This window comes from Vombatus ursinus, unplaced genomic scaffold, assembly GCF_900497805.2.
Source record: "Vombatus ursinus unplaced genomic scaffold, bare-nosed wombat genome assembly UNPS02014893.1, whole genome shotgun sequence".
Taxonomy (NCBI): Eukaryota; Metazoa; Chordata; class Mammalia; order Diprotodontia; family Vombatidae; genus Vombatus; species Vombatus ursinus.
In genome coordinates, this window is record NW_020954671.1 from 9,554,174 (window position 1) to 9,572,526 (window position 18,353).

Genomic DNA, 18,353 nt, shown 5'->3' on the forward strand with positions numbered 1-18,353 from the left:
GCAAACTTTTCTTAATGAGCATTTCATTGATTTTGCTTCTGAGAAAAAATCTAGATGCGGAGTATTATGTCTACTAAAATGTATTGGCTATATCAGAAAAGTCCCAATATAATTCAGTTGTCCTATATGGCAGGTTCTACTCCTATCTCCAAAAACTAGTGCTATAAAATGGGCACCAAATATTAACTGAACAGTTTTTGGAGCCTTTATAATGTCTACAACATAGTAGTGTGACTATTTATTTATTTTAATTTGTAAAATTTTTTATTATTAAATTTAAATAAAAATAAGAAAAGAAAAAATACTTAAAATACTAAAACTAAAATAATACAAAATAAGAAAAGAAAAAAAAAAGCACTGTCATGTATACAGCAGAACATGAGAGAGGATTCAAAATATACAGCAATAAATTTCCATTTCAAGAAAGCCTATATAATAAATACTACTCATTGTGTTTAGATATCCATCTTTTCTTTGCTCCTTATAAGTTTTCTTTCATTCTCTACTGTGCACTTTTTGCTTTCTTCTTTTTTCCCTCTTCCTCCTCACCCCATCCTCTGAAGGCTACAATTAAGCAGGGATATATGTGTGTGTGTATTTGTGTATGTATATATACATACACATATGTGTATATACACACAAATATATACATATATATACACATATGACTATACATAAGAACTATAAAACAGGAAGCTGCTTGGAGATCAGATCACCCAGCTGTGATTTTCATGGCTATATGCCTCTTACCTTTTTTTCAAAGTAGTCTTACAAAGGATATAAAGCCTTGTAAATAGAAGTATATGATGTACTATGCTTTATCTGGAAAATAAAGAAGTCCAAAGTTTTTATTGTATCAGGTAAAATAGAAAAATGCAAATCCAAGGCCACTCCATAGAAGGATCCTGTGTCTTATTAAATGGCTGCACTGCTATGCCAGTAGAATGTTAACCTTCAAAGTAATGGTTGCTGAGTGATGACATCACTGCTGTGCCAGTAGAATGTTGACATTTTAAAGAAATGGTTGCTGAGTAATGATATCATAAGGATCAGCGGTCAGGAAACTTGCAGTGATTTCTACTTAATTCAATTCAACAAATATTTATTAACTGCCGAGTACAGGCATTACTAGGGATACTGAATTGAGTAAAAAACTAAGGATCATGATTCACTATTACATGTATGGACATGAACACATTACTTCATCTCTCTTTTGTCTGAGGTTTCTTCATCTGTAAAATGAGGAATACAGAGTAGAACAGGTTTGAAACCCCTTCTAGCTTCAAGTTCTGTATTTAACTATCTTTGGCCTCAATGGGCTTGCAATCAAGTTAGAGGAAAATAAGATAAATACACAAATGTCTATAATACATAATATAACACATGTCAAAGAGAGTTAAAAACTAAGTACCATGGTTTTTCAGAGAAGAGGGATTATATCAACTTGAGAGGATCAAAGAAGCCTTCACAGAGGAAGCAGAACTTGAATTTTGAAAGATGGGAAAAATATCAGTCAGATATAATGGCTTTTCATGTAATCAAATTAAAACTATAAGTAGTTTCATTAAATTGTTTCTCTTAAAAATGCTTAAAAAGATGCTTAAAAAAAGCATCTAACTGACCCATTAAAATTCAAAACACAAGAAAAGGTGAAAATTGTGTTTGGATCTTTCTACCTTTTAAAAAATTATTTTTCCATTAGAAAAACACAAATAAAACAAAATAAACAACAAAAAACCTAAGCCCTCAATGTGACAACATAAAAATGGTTGTACATGCACACTCACCCTTCCATTATTTACCAAATGACAAAAGAAATGAAGAGCACACAAATTAACAAAAAAGCACGAACATTGTCCATTGTATTTAAGAGTTGTGAAGCTGTTTGGGATTATCTTCTTTTATTTAGTAGACATCAGTCTGTAATTGCTCTTTGGTCCTGTTTTTTGGGAGGAATGAGATAAGTAGGCCTTTCCTCATTCTCTGTGGCTCATTATACACTCATTCAACATGTAAAATCTCCTGAATCTTAAGAATGGCTCATGTCTAGGGTTTCCCCAAAGGAAGGGTTCCATCTAGAAAAGATACTCAATGTAAGAAGTAGTTATCAAGTATAGGACAACTATTGCTTTCTTCCACCAGAAAGCAAATGCTTAAAACAAACAAGATTCAAAATGGAATATTAACAGATAATTAAAATATGAAACAATGACCTAGCAACTAATTTACTCCCCAGGAGGTAAAGATAACTATGGAACTGATGAACAGATATTTCACATTCACCTCAGATCTGAATTCTCTGAGCTATGAAGTTCAAAATTTTTGGCCTACCAGGTACGGCTCTTTTGTCTCCTTCAGACATAGAATGCTCCTGGGCATAGTGCCCTGATAAATCCATCCCCCTAGCTAATATCACATATCACTCCTCCCTTTTGTAGCTAAACTCCTTGAGAAGGCCATCTACAACATCTCTCCCAAATTCCTGATTTAACATCTATTGGATATCTCAAATTGTCTGTCTCACAGACATCTCAAACTCAACATGTCCTAAACAGAATTCATTATCTCTCTCCTCCCAAGCCCTATGATAAAGTTAAGACTATGTCATACTACATTCAAATATAATTGCGTCACAAAGCATAACCGACAATATACTTCATAGCAATTATTCTTACATTTGTAAGCACAAAACTATACTGAATTACCATTTCAACAATTAAAAGAAATATGCTATCAAGGGTACCACCATCCTTCCAGTCATCCTGTTTTGAAACCTGGGTGTCCTAATTCTCTCACCACACTCCCATATCCAACCACTTGTCATGACCTGTCCATTCTAACTCTGTAACATCTCTCCTATGTATCTTCTTCTCTCTTTTGACACAGACACCACTCTAATAAGTCCATCTCCCAATATATGCCATTTTCACTGGCTATCCCCTATGCCTATAATTTTCTTCTTCTCCATCTCTGTCTCCTGTCTTCCCTGGCTTCCTTCAAGTCTCAGTGAAAATCACAACTTCTACAGAAAGCCTTTCTGGCATGAGGTGATGATAAATGTGAAGTGATTTACCTGTGGTCTCATCATGTACGTTGGAGGGAAAAATCAAACCCCAGTCTTCCTGACTCCAAATCCATTCTGGAAGGGAAAGTCAGGGTAAGGTAGTGGAAGCCTTTAAATGCGGACTAAAGAGTTTGTATTTTATCCTTGTGTCAGAGGAATGCTTTCAAGAGGGAGTATAACACTATACGATCTTTAACGTGGTAAGTTTATTTGGGCTGAGGTGTGGAAGATGAGGGAGTCATGGGAGATCAGTGGGGAAGCATGTAGAGTGGTCTGGTGTCATTTAGTCAATAAACATTTATTAAGTGCCTACTATGTGCCAGGCATTGTGCTAAGTGCTGGGAATACAAAAAGAAGCAAATGACAGTCCCTGTCCTCAGGGAGTTCACAATTAAGATATCAATAAAAATTAATATAATAAACTTATAAAATAAAAATATAATAAAAAGATACACATGAAATCCCCAAAATGGAAAATGAAAAGGCTGTTTTAAATCTCTCATATTTGAATATAACAAATTTCAAAGTCCACAATGGCAAAAAATGCCAGAATTTTTTTTCCCCATTCATACTTAAAAGGATGGCTTTGGAATGTGATAGTGGCATCCACAGCAAAATACTTCAGTAGATTGATGATCTCATTGATGTGGGTATTTTCTCCACTAAAGCTGAAGGGACACAACCTTACCTTCTATGTCTTACCCTAAATGTTCCAAAGAGAATTTACTGAAGACAAAAGAGACTTTCACTTTATTTTGTCTTAATAATTTTTATTGATGGCTTTTGGTTTTGCACAACCTCCCCTGCCCTCCTCGGTAAACCAAATTTATATAAATAAATACATATACATATATGTATACACACACATAGCTATAGCTATATCTCTGTATGTCTATACTAGAGATATATAGCTGCATCTATAGATATACCTGTATAGTTTATATATATATATATATATACATGTATATATATATATATATATATATGAGAGAAGGGAAAAACAGCAGTTCAACACAACTAAATAACACATCAACACAGGTCTGGCAGTATATACAATGTGCTACACCTATAGATCCACTTTTGAAGTGAAGGGACAGGAATATTTTTTAATCTTGAAGAACAATAATGATCAAGTATTCCATTTCTTTTTGTTGACATTCTTTCATTAAAAGTGTTCTTTAGGTCTCTCATTTTCTCAGGAGCCTGGCCCTTTAATGCCAGCTCCTCTGCCTTAAGCTGGGAATTCTAACTTCAAAATAAAATGGAAGGAGGAAGAGTTGGTGAGGGCCTGCTCTAAGATGGAAGCCATGTGAGGGAGAGGAGAGGGATGTGAGCAACGCTGTGGAGATGGAATGGACAGGACCTAGAGATTGCCTGGGTATGGCCAGGGAGTTAGAGGCAAGAATCAATAATCATTCCAAGCTTACCCACTGAAGTGACTGGAAGGATGGTGGTGCCTTCGGGGAAAAAAGCAATCAATTTGATTTTAGATGTGCTGTTTGATTTTCAGGTGGAGATGATATGGGAAAAGAGAGTTCAAAAGAGAGAATCTGAAACTCATGGAAGAATGTCACCAGGGTAGAAAGTGAGTAAGGACAGCTAGGTGGTGCTGGAGTCAGGAAGACTCATCTTCCTGAGTTCAAATCCAGCCTCAGATACTTACTTGCTGCGTGACCCTACGCAAGTCACTTAACACTGCTTGTCTCAGTTTCCTCACCTGAAAAATGGGCTGCAGAAGCAAATGGTAAAACACTCCAGTATCTTGTCAAGAAAACCCCAAATGGGATTACAAAGAATCTAACAGGACTGAAACAACTGAACAACAACAAAAGAAAGTGAATAAAATGGTCAAATGGAGTACAAACTCAGAACAGGCTGTTTGTTTTAGCAGTTAAGTCATAGCCAGTATTGTTCAAAATACACAATGAGAGTGTTTGAAAAACAAAACCTGAGCCAGAAATCATGGTTCACACCAGTTATCCTTGCTACTGCACAAAATAGAAGCAACCTAAATGCTCAACAAAAGGGGCATAGGTAAATAAACTGGTGCATAAATAAAACGGAATACTATGATATAAGAAAGACAAGTGCAAGGAATGCATAAAAAGTAATTATCTCATGTGGTCCTCCCAACCATTCTTGAAGGTAGGTTCCATAACTAGATTCTTTTCTTATTTTGATGCACTTTCTTTTTTGGTATAAGTGAGTATCCTATAGAAGATCTTTTGATTTCTAGCATAATAGAACAATGTTACATATATATTTTATTCACAGAATTAGAGCTCTAAAATGAGGTGGCTGGACATTGATCTCTCATGCCTGTCATAGCTCTAATCATCAATAATCATGGTAACTCATCTATATTACATCTTCATTGTTTGCAAAGTCCTTTACATAAATTTTCTCATTTTGTTCCCATAACAACCCCCTGAAATAGGTACAATAAGTATTATCTTCTCTTTTACAGATTAGGAAACTGAGACTTAGGGAGATTAAGTGATTGACCTATGGTTATATTGCTAATAAGCTTGAGAGGTGGGTTTCAAACCCAAGTCTTCTTGACTCTAAGACCATAAATCATCCAATATGAACTCCCTTAGTTTCCTTTCTTTCAACTTCAGAATCTCTTGTTATCTTCTTACTCTTGTCCCTGAATAAGGATCCCTCCTCCCTGTCAAAGCTAGCCCTTGCACATATGCCTTTGATCATATATTTTCCAGTCTACTGAATGGCCTTATTGAGAGTAATCATCCTTCTTTGTCTTGCATCTTCAATGTTTTTAGTTCTCCACTCATTTCTTTCTCTGTCTATAAACATTCTCAGGTCTCCCTTATCATTAAAAAAAAAAAAAGCAAGCACAGAAAAATCTTCTCTAGGGTCTGCTAACCCCTCAAGCCACTAGGCTATTTCTCTCTTTCCCTTCGAAGCTAAACTAGCCTATTAATGGTTTTCTGGCTTCTAGTTTCCCCCCTCTCCAATACATCTTCCACACAGCTCCTAAAGCAATATTGCCTGAAGGATTGCAATCCTAAGGCACCAGTCTGACTACATTTCTTCCTTCTCTGACTCCAAACTATTTTTTTCAGACTTATTCCCTATTTTTCTCTTTCACATACTCTACTTTCCAATCAGACTGACCTACTAAATCTTCCCTGAACTCTTGCCATTCCAGTGGGACTTAGAGTCTACAAGCTCCAAGCTTTCTAATCCAGCCTTAGACACTTAGTAGCAGTGTGATCCTTTGCAAGGCATTTAAGCTCTTTCCACCTCAGTTTCTTTCATCTATAAAATGGTTATAATAATAACACCTAACTCCCAGGGTTGTTCTGAGGATATAATATTGGTAAAGCTCTTTAAAGTACCATATAAATGCTAGCTATTATTATTGTTATTATTATTATTATTACCTTCCTTCTCTGAATTGTACCCAGATTTCACTGCACCAGTCCAGTGCAGGCCATGCCAGTGCAGACCTGGCCCCAGCAAACCCAGAACAGGTCTCAGGACTAACTGAATCACTGGCAGCAGTGGCAGTTTCCAGACCTCTCAGCCCAAAGACACTGAAAACAACTTAGAAGATTAGCAGGAAAGGTCTGTTGCACCCAGGTGAGAGTAGAGCATAGTCCAGTGAAGGCTGTGCCATCATTGCTCCAACCACAGCAAACCAGGAGCAGGAGTTGGGAATGACTGAATCAGCAGCAGCAGTGGCTACTTCCGGAGCTCTCAGCCCACAGACGGTGAAGGGGTTGGACAACAGGAGAGAAGATTGCAGGGGTCTTTTATCTAGCACTGAGGCAGCACTCTGTTGCTTTACCCATACTCGGATCCAGGTCACAGTCCAGGGTGAGGAGGAGCACTAGCATAGCAGAGATCATGGCCACAATGGAGGCTCATAGTTCCAGGGTAGAAAAGAATGTTTGTGGTTGATCACAGATCAGGGCACAGAACAGGAGAGTAGTAAACACCTCTCCTTAGATCATACTAGCTAGGAAGAACTGAAAACTTACAGGTCCCTAGAAGTATCTCTGGCTTCCAAGACTTCCAGGAGCAAAGGTGGTGGAGTAAGCTCTCACTCTCCCTTACTGACCTCTAAAAAAACATGAAAATAGCACCCCAGGAAAAATCTTGGAACAGTGGAGACAGTGAAAAGACAGAGTGAAGCAGTTTTTTAACCCGGGAAACTTGGAGGACCTCCAAGAAAGGTCCATCTCACTCAGGTACAAGGAGAGCACAGTCTAGATAGGAGGTGTCCCAGCAAGCGAGAAGTATGCCCCACCTCAGCAAACCAGTGGGAGATCCTGAGCCCCAGGGTGGTAGAGCAGGCAAACACCAGCACCAGGACCTCCCACCCCTATGCGAGCCTTAGCACAAGCCAGAGAAACTGGTAGATTCTAGCTTGGAGAATCACCACATGCACTGGTGTAGCCTCATGTGGACAGGCATCCCCCAGCAGCTGAACATCCTTGTATTTCAGTGGGCCCTGGCTGGGCAGGCATCCTCCAGCAGCTGGACCACCATGTGCCTTAGTGTGCCCTGGTTGGTCAGGTATTCTCCAGCAGTCAGATCTCCATGAGCTTCAATGTAGCCCTGGGGAAACCCAGAAAAACCCCACCTGGCCTCAGCATATGCCAGATACTACCACTAGAATCCTAGCTCAGCACCAGGTAAACTGTCAGACCCCAACAGCCTCCAGCTGCCAGCACCTGAAGTCCCAGCACACAAAGTTAGTGACCAAGGTGTAGTTCCCAGCATGAGAAGCTTGGAATAGTGCCCCCATGCTTTGTACGCAAACAAGATGAGCAAAAAGCAAAAACAAACACTGAACAAAGACTCTTATTATGGGGACAGTGAAGATGAAGGCAGAAATTCTGAAGAAGACAGTATTGTCAACAAACCCACATCTGAAACCTCACAAGGGAACATGAACTGGTCTGAAGCTCAAAAACCCTTCTTGGAGGATCTCAAGAAGGATTTTAAAAGTCAAATAAGAGAGGCAGAAGAAAAATAGGGGGAAAAAATGAGAGATATGCAAGAGAGAGTAAACAGCTTGGAAAAGGAAGGACAAAAATTTATTGTAGAAAACAATTACTTTAAAAATACAATTAAAATAAAAAGTAGAATTGGCCAAATGGAAAAGGAGGTACAAAAACTCACTGAAGAGAAGAACTCCTTGAAAAGTAGAATTGGCCAAATGGAAAAGGAGGTACAAAAGCTAACTGAAGAAAACAATTCCTTAAAAATTAGAATTGGGCAAGTGGAAGCTAATGACTCCATGAAACATTGCGAATCAGTCAAACAAAACCAAAAGAATGACAAAATGGAAGAAAATGTAAAATACCTCATTGGAAAAACAACTGACCTGAAAAACAGATTCAGGAGAGATAACTTAAGAATTACTTGTGTACCTAAAAGCCAAGGGAGGGGGCTGACAGAAGGGACAGCAGGTTGAGGGAGGCAATGGTTAGAAGCAAAACAGTGGTGAGGAAGGAAAGAGAGAAAGGAGAGAGAAAAGCATAATAAGGGGGAAAATAGGATGGAGAGAAAGATAAAGATAGTGATGACAACTGTGAATGTGAATGGGAGGAACTCTTCCATAAAATAGAAGCAGATAGCAGAGTGAATTAAAAACCATAATCCTACAATATGTTTTGTACAAGAAACACATTTGAAGCAGAAGGATACACACAGAGTAAAGGTAGAAGGAGTAGAACATATTATGCTTCAATTGAGGCAAAAAAAAGCAGGGGTAGCAATCCTGATCTCAGACAAAGCAAAAGAAAAGACAAATCCAATTAAAAGAGATAAGGAAGGAAACGACATCCTGCTAAAAGGTACCATAGACAATGAAATAATATCATTACTAAATATATATGCACCAAGTGGTACAGCCCTCAGATTTTTAGAGGAGAAGTTAAGGGAGTTACAAGAAGAAATAGACAGCAAAACTATACTAGTGGGGGAATTCAACTTCTTCCTCTCAGAATTACATAAATCTAACCACAAAATAAACAAGAGAGAAGTTAAGGAGGTGAATAGAATTTTAGAAAAGTTAGATATGATAGACCTCTGGAGAAAACTAAATGGAGATAGAAAGGAATGTACCTTTTTCTCAGTGGTACAAGGCACCTGCACAAAAACTGACCATATATTAGGGCATAAAAACCTCACAATCCAATGCAGAAAGGCAGAAATATCAAATGTATCCTTTTCAGATTATGATGCAATAAAAATTACATGCAATAAAGGGCCATGGAAAGATATATTAACAATTAATGGCAAACTAAATAATATAATCCTAAAGAATGAGTGGTTCAAACAACAAATCATAAAAACAACCAATGAATTCATCCAAGAGAATGATAATAATGAGACAACATACCAAAACTTATGGGATGAAGCCAAAGCAGTTCTTAGGGGAAATTTTATACCTTTCAATGCTTACACGAATAAAACAGAGAAAGAGCAGATCAATGAATTGGGCGTGCAACTAAAAAAGCCAGAAAAAGAACGAATTAAAAATCCTCAATTAAATACCAAATTAGAAATTCTAAAAACCAAAGGAGAGATTAATAAAATTGAAATTAAGAAAACTATTGAGCTAATAAATAAAACTAAGATCTGGTTTTATGAAAAAAACCAAGCAAATAGATAAACCTTTGGTTAATTTTATTTAAAAAAAGAAAGAAGGCCAAATTACCAGTATCAAAAATGAAAAGGGTGAAGTCTCCACCAATGAAGAGGAAATTAAAACAATAATTAGGAACTATTTTGCCCAACTGTATGCCAATAAATTTGACAATCTTAGTGAAATGGATGAATATTTACAAAAATATAAATTGTCCAGATTAAGAGAAGAGGAAATAAAATACCTAAATAACCCCATTTCAGAAAAAAGAAATTGAATAGCAATGAACTCCCTAAGAAAAAATCTCAAGGATCATATTGATTTACAAGTGAATTCTATCAAATATTTAAAGAGCAATTAATTCCAATATGATATGAACTATTTGGAAAAACAGGTGAAGAAGGAGTCCTACCAAATTCTTTCTGATACAAATATGGTGGTGACAACTAAACTGGAAAGAACCAAAACAGAGAAAGAAAATGATAGACCAATTTTCCTACTGAATACAGATGCAAAAATGTTAAACAAAATATTAGCAAAGAGATTATAGCAACTTATCATGAGGATAATATACTATGACCAAGTAGGATTTATACCAGGAATGCAGGACTGGTTCAATATTTGGAAAACTATTAGCATAATTAACCATATCAACAATAAAACTAACAGAAATCTTATGATTATCTCAATAGGTGCAAAAAACGCCTTCACAAAATATAACACCCATTCCTATTAAAAACACTAGAGAGCATAGGAATAAATGGAGTCTTCCTTAAAATGATAAGTAGCATCTATCTAAAACCATCAGCAAGCATTATATGTAATGAAGATAAGCTAGAAGCATTTCTAATAAGATCAGGGGTAAACCAAAGATGCCCATTATCACCACTGTTATTCAATATTATACTAGAAATGTTAGCTTTATCAGTAAAAGAAGAAAAAGAAATTGAAGGAATTAGAATAGAAAATGAAAAAACAAAGCTATCACTCTTTGTAGATGATATGATGGTATACTTATAGAATCCTAGAGAATCAAGTAAAAAACTACTTGGAATAATAAACAACTTTAGCAATGTTGCAGTATATAAAATAAACCCATATAAATCACTGGCATTTCTATATATTACTAATGAAGCCCAACAGCAAGAGATAGAAAGAAAAATTCCATTTAAAGTTACTGTAGACAATATAAAATATTCGGGTCTACCTGCAAAGACAAACCCAGGAATTATATGAACACAATTACAAAACATTTTTCACACAAATAAAGTCAGATCTAAATAACTAGAAAAATATCAGTTGCTCATGGGGAGGCCAAGCTAAGATAATAAGAATGGCAATTCTACCTAAATTAATTTACTTATTCAATGCCATACCAATCAAAGTACCAAATATTATTTTATAGAGCTAGAAAAATAATAACAAAATTCATCTGGAAGAACAAAAGGTCCAGAATATAAAAGGAATTGATGAAAAGAAATGCAAGGGAAGGTGGCCTAGCTGTACCAGATCTAAAACTGTATTATAATGTAGCAATCATCAAATCTACTTGGTACCTGCTAAGAAATAGAGTGGTGGATCAGTGGAATAGGTTAGGTATACAAGACACGGCAGTCAATGAATATAGTAATCTAGTAGTAAATCTACTGTTTGATAAACCTAAAGACTCCAGCTTCTGTAATAAGAACTCACTATTTAACAAAAACTGCTGGGAAAACTGGAAAATAGTATGGCAGAAACTAGGCACACACCAACATCTTATACCCTAACAAGATAAAGTCAAAATAGGTACATGATTCAGATATAAAGGTTGATACTACAAGCAAATTAGGAAAGCAAGGAATAGTTAGCCTGTCGGATTTATGCAGAAAGGAAGAATTTATGACCAAACAAGAAATAGAGAATATTATGAAATGAAAAACTGATAATTTTGATTATATTAAATTGAGAAGTTTTTTTTGCAAAAAGCCAATGTAACCAAGATTAGCAGGGAAGCAGAAAGTTGGGAAAGAATTTTTACAGCCAGTGTCTTTGATAAAGGTTTCATTTCTAAAATATATAGAGAACTGAGTCAAATTTATAAGAATACAAGTCATTCCCCAATTGATAAATGGTCAAAGGATATGAATAGGCAGTTTTCAGAGGAAGAAATTAAAGCTATCTATAGTCATATGAAAAAATGCTCTAAATCACTACTGATTAGAGAAATGCAAATCAAAACAACTCTGAAGTACCACATCACACCTATCAGATTGGCTAACATGACAAAACAGGAATATGATAAATGTTGGAGAAGATGTGGGAAAACTGGAACATTAATGCATTGTTGGTGGAGTTGTGAACTGATCCAACCATTTTGGAGAGCAATTGGGAACTATGGCCAAAGGGCTATAAAACTGTGTGTACACTTTGACCCAGTTACTTCTAGGTCTGTATTCCAAAGAGATCATAAAATTGGGAAAAGGACCCACACGTACAAAAATATTTGTAGCAGCTCTTTTTGTGGGGGCCAGGAACTGGAAATTGAGTGGATGCCCATCAACTGGGGAATGGCTGAACAAGTTGTGATATATGAATGTACTGGAATACTATTGCTACATAAGAAATGATGAGCAGTCAGATTTCAGAAAAACCTGGAAAGACTTACACAAACTGATGCTGAGTGAAGTGAGCACAACCAGGAGAACATTGTATACAGTAACAGTCACATTGTGTGATGACTAATTTTGATAGACTTGCCTCCTCTTAGCAATGCAAGGATCTGAGACAACTCCAAAAGACTCATGATTGCTATCCACATCCAGAAAAAGAACTATGGAGTCTGAATGCAGATTGAAGCATATTATTGGCTCTCTCTCTCTTTTTTTTTTAGTTTCTTCTTTTATTTGGTTCCTTCTATTGGTTCTAATTCTTCTTTACAATATGACTAATGTGAAAATATGTTTAATATGAATGTATATGTAGTGCCTATATCAGATTGTTCACCATCTTGGGGTCTGGGGAAGGACATGAAGGGACAGAAAATCTGGAACTCAAAATCCTATGGAAGTGAATGCTGAAAACTAAAAATAAATAAATTAATATTTTAAAAAAAGAACAATGAATATGAAGAATTCAAAGAAGCATGGAAGATGTATATAAAATAAGGCAGAGTGAAACAATCAAAACTAGATAAACAATAGAGACAATGATTACAACAACATAAAAGGAAAGAATAAAGAAATGTAATTACTAATTACAATTACGTTTACAATTATATATTGAAGTATGTAATTCTAATCACCAAATTCGGCCTTAGAGAAAAGATGGGAAAACGTAACTTCTTTCTCTTTTCTGTGTATTAGGGGACTGTCAGTATAGAATATTATATATATGGTCAGACTTAGTTGATATGTTGATTAGTTTTTGTTTGTTTGTTTGTTTGATTAGGCAATGGGGTTAAGTGACTTGCCCAGGGTCACACAGCTGGTAAGTGTTATGTGTCTGAGGCCGCATTTGAACTCAGGTCCTCCTGAATCCAGGGCCAGTCCTCTATCCACTGTGCCACCTAGCTGCCCCCTGATTAGTTTTTCTTAAGTGCTTTTTCTCTTTCATTTTTGGTAGAAGGGCTGGCTCACTAGGTTGGGGAAACAGGGAGGGATATATTTGGAAATGAAGTTGATATAAAAAAGAAAACAATTTCATTCGATAGTTACAATAAAATTTATGGTTGGAAATTTAGTGGTATGGATAATTATAGCAAGAGATCCAATTCAATTTTCAGATAATAAATGTAAACTCTGTGCTCAAACCTCTCCATGTATCAATCAAAGAAGAAACTTTAAATTCTGGCACTCAAATTCTAACCAGGGTCACGTGGCACAAAAGATGAGACTATAGGAAAAGGAAAAAATCCTTATGTTTATAAACTACTTGTAAGGTAAATGCTGAGGCTACATACAGCAAGTATCTATACAAAGGAAGATCTCACTAGGAAAACAATATATACAAAAGACTACCACAAGGTAAGCAGAAACAAGAAACCAGAACAACAGAATGAAATGAATGTGGGAGAATTATAATAACAAAGCTTGGCCCTAGAGAACACGACCCTCATTTCACTGGAGAGGGGGACCATGAGTATAGACTGCTGTGTATGCTGTCAAATTAGTTTGTTGAACTCTTTAATTTCCATTGTAAGGGAAAGCTCACAGGAGAGGGGGAAGGAAAAGGGCGGGAGTATATTCAGAAATGGATGGCTCGCAGTTTCTCCAATACAGCCCAACATTATGCCTCCCATAGTCATGCCTTTTCATCATCTGTTTCTCATTTTTGGAATGCTCCTTCCCCTCACCTCTGCCTCATAGTTTCACTGGCTTACTTTAAGACTCAGTTCAGATGTCATCATCAGTAGGCAGCCTTTCCCAATTCCCTTAGCTACTAACGCCTTTCTCTCAGAAATCACCTTCCATATACTATTGTCCTGTAAGAAATGATAGACAGGCTGATTTCAGAAAAACCTGGAAAAATTTACACGAATTGATGCAAAGCGAAATGAGCAGCACCAGGAGAACACTGTACACAGAAACAGCAATATTGTAAAATGATTAACTGTGAATGACTTAGCTATTCTCAGTAATACAATAATCTAAGACAATTCCAAGGACTATCTACCTCCTTGATGGAGTCTTAATGCAGATTGAAGCATACTATTTTTCAGTTTTTGTGTGTGGGGTTTCTTTTTTGTCTGTATTTTCTTTCACAAAATGACTACTATGGAAATATATTTTGTATGATTGCATATATATAACCTATATCAATTGCTTATTGTCTCTGGGAGGAGGGAGGGGAGAGATGGAGGGAGAGGATATGGCACTCAAGATTTTAAAAATGAATGTTAAAAAATTGTTTTTACATGTAATTGGGAAAAAATAAAATATTATTTTTAAAAAAGAAATTACCTTCCATTTGTTCTGTATATGTATCTATATGTATGTAGTTATTTACATGCTCACTCCTCCTTTAGATTGTAAGTTTCTTAAGGTCAGGAACAATTTCTTGCCTTTCTTTGTATTGCCCAGCCCTTAGCACAGTGTCTAACATATATTAAGTGTTTAACAAACACTTGGTGACTAACAGATGAATGAATGTAAAGACCAAAAAAGAAAAAAAGGAAAAAATAAAGAAATCATAGAAAACTAAATCAGAAGACCCATTAATCTAAAAATTTAAAATACTTTTAATTTGTCATAAACATATTTCCAATGGTTAAGATACATATAAGCTTGAGGAAACATGTTTTTTATATAAACTTTGTAGCTCCCCAGCAGTGCCTAGTACAGAAAAGGTCCCTGAATTGATGCATATTGTCTTACATGGAACCAATGAATAGAAAATACAAACATTAATAGAAGACGTTAAAAGGGGAGGTTCTGAAAAATTAGCCTTACCTGTCTCTTTGATAAGTTCCAAGCATCCTTAAGGTGTACAGGTAATGAAACAATGTCCTAGGTCACCCCTAGAAAGCTTTCCAGAACTGACACTAATCAGTCTGAAACATTAAATTAAATGAAGAATGAAAAAGAACAAGGCAATTAAATCTTTGAACCTTTTTAAACACTGGCATGGAGTTTCCCTGAGTTACCAATACATGTTCTAAAGATATAACAGCTTTAAAATGAAGTGACTCAAAAAGTCAAACACACCCATCCACATCCTTTTTGGGAGCAATAGTATTTGTCACCAGTTCCGTGTTAATGGTCTTTTTTTGCATCTAAAGTAACTGGACCAGGAGTTCATGTACAATAGGGTCTTCATTCAAAGACGCGATGCACTTTAAAACCTTAAAACAAATTTTAAAAATTAAAGAAGACAGAGGGTAGGAATGGAAACCAGTATAAGACAAAACAAATCCAATCTGATTTCCCCTCTAAGAGTTTTAGTTCAGAGAGTTCAAAGAAAAAATCCAGTATCATATACGTGCTGCATATAACTTTCCTGTTGGACCAAAACACCTCCCAATAATATCTCCAGATACTAGAGAGGTATGTTGAGGTAGTAGTTAAGGAAAGGTTTGTAGACGGTGGGTGGGAAAGATGGCATGGGAACCTCTGGGGATAAATGGTCTAGATCTGTGATTTCATTGTTGTAAGGCATTCTCAGTGAAGAAGCTCCTACCAATGCAGATAGTTAGATAGAAGACTGCAACTTCTGCACTTTATAGTTCTAGAGAGATGTCTGGGACACTGAGAAGTTAAGTAACTTGACCAAGGGCACATAGTTAATGCGTCAGAGGTAACACTTGAACCCAGGTCTTCCTGACACTGAGGCTGGTTCTCTAATCAATACACTGCTTTGCTTCTTGGCCTTCCTTCTTACTTAGCCATTTACGGCCCTGTTATGAGCTTTATTTTTTATTTCTTATTAATAGAATGCTTTTGTTCATGAGTCAACTGAATAAGCATTTACTAAGTGCCTACTATCAAGCAATCAACAAGCATTTATTAAGAATCTACTAAAAGAAAATTTGTAAAGGCAAAAATGAAATCGTTTCTGCCCTGAGAGTTTTCTTTCTATAGGAGGAGACAACAAATATACATATAAATACATAAAACAGATACAAGGTAATATTTTTGGGAGGGGGAGGGGTTATTAGCAGCCAGGATGATCAGAAAAGGCCTCATGTAGGGAATGGCATCTGGGCTGAGCTTTAAAGGGAACTAGGGATTCAAAAGGTAGAGGTAAGGCGAGGAGGAAATGGACTCAAGGCATGAGGGTCCATCTGTGCAAAGGTACGGAGATGGGACAGAATGTCATGGATGAGGAACAGGACAGGCCGGTCTGGCTGGAATGGAGACTAGATGAAGGCAGGAATATCAAACCAGTCTGGAAAAGCTAGCTAAGGTCTGATTATAAAGGGCTTTAAATTCCAAACAGAAGAGTTTGTATTTTATTCTAGAGGCAAGAGAAGTTTGTTGTGTAGGGGAGTGACCTGTATTTTAGGAAGGTAATTTTGGCACTTGTGTTGGGGATGAATGAGAGAGGGGAAAAAGAAGAGAAGCTGAGACAGCAATTAGGAAGACATTCCATACTCCAAGTATGAGGGTCTGAATACAGATTTACCCCTTGAGGGTAAAGGAAAGGACATTTATGAGAAACAAAGTATTCAATATAGATGTTAAACTTTTTATATAACTTCATAGGTAGCACCTCTTATGTAGAACTAGATTCTTTGTACCTTTTCTTATGTACTTGAGTTATTTTATGTGATAACTGTATCTGTCATAAGCACCTACTAGACTATATGCTCTATGAGGGCAGGGATCAGGTATTTATTCTTTGTATCTCCCTCAGTTCCTAGCACAATGCTCTAAACATAGCAGACACTTAATAGATGTGTGTTTAATGCTGAATCGCCTGCATCACAGGACCCTTCCCTTGAAGTAAGGCAGCCTTGAATATGGGAATATGGGGCAGAGTATGTACCCATCACACACACACATACACACACACACACACTCCTTAGCCCTGAAAATGTCAATAAATCATAATCATGATATGGAACCATAAGAAGGTTTGTTCCACATGAACCCAAAATCTTACCTTTGCCTCAGTTGAGGTTCTTGGTAGTTTAATATGTTTGGCTCTGATTCCAATCTGTAAGAATGAGAATGTAAAACACGTTTAGTGATCTAACTAGCTAGAAGAAGTGGGAGGACTAAGAGATAGAGGTGTTTCTTAGGTGATGATGACTAAATACAGATTAAAAGGTTATTATTTGTCATTAAATTCCTATGTCCTAAAGGAACTTGTAGCTTTCCAGTGATTTTGAAAGTGATGGACTGATCCTTGGGAGTCCCTGGCCCTTTCAAGCAGTACACAAAGTCAGAACTATTTCCATAATAATACTAATACTTTTAATTCCTAATATAGTCAACAATGACAGGATATAGTCCATAAGCTCTTCAGGTGGGGTCCTCAATAATTTTTAAGAGTGTAAAAAGGTTGCGAGCCCAAAAAGTTTGAAACCACTGCCATACAATTACCCATTTATTTATTTCCTCACAATATTTCAGATTTATTGTGTTCCTTTAATTTTTCTGTTCTAGCTTTCTGTTTAAGAAGCAAAGCAAGTAAATAAAAGACAGAGGCTCTAGTTAGAAGCCACTTATTTATAATTTGCAATACAAGTCAAATTAAGATAAAGGCATGAGAATTTTAATTGGGGGAAAAGGGAGAGAAGTGGTGATGGGATCATTGTGTACCAGTGTAGATTTTACCTCCTCAGCAGCTTTTAGCTTCACATTTACATAAAGATTTGAATCAGCTCTATCTCCAACCTAGATCAAATAAACACAAAGTTATTTAATGAGGTATAATACATAGACGAACCATTAAAATTGACTTTGCTAGAGTAGTGTTTTTTATTGAAACAAATCTTATTACAGCTAACTTTGGGAAATGTATCTAATGCATCTAGAAGACTTTAACACAGGAATACACAACCTTTGGAAATCATTAATTAGATACAGTTTATGGTCAGGTGTCCTGCTTTATCTTTTAAATCTGTGTAAACAAAGACAACAAGCAACAAACATAAACAGGGAGCTAACATTCCCTCCTCCCTTCTCACATTTAAGGCTGAGAAAACTAGAAGGTTTGCTTGCATTGCTTCTAGAGCAGTCT

The 18,353-nt window shown here is 36.3% G+C and overlaps 1 long non-coding RNA gene across 1 annotated transcript; it reads right to left on the reverse strand.

Moving 5' to 3' along the window:
• Positions 1-750: 750 nt before the first annotated feature.
• Positions 751-18,009, reverse strand: LOC114028584. The gene is made up of 5 exons (XR_003567391.1): positions 17,948-18,009; positions 17,271-17,324; positions 15,119-15,219; positions 3,074-3,139; positions 751-822 (listed from the first exon to the last, which is right to left on the reverse strand). It is a non-coding gene; the product is annotated as an uncharacterized LOC114028584 (long non-coding RNA).
• Between the last annotated feature and the right edge of the window lie 344 nt (positions 18,010-18,353).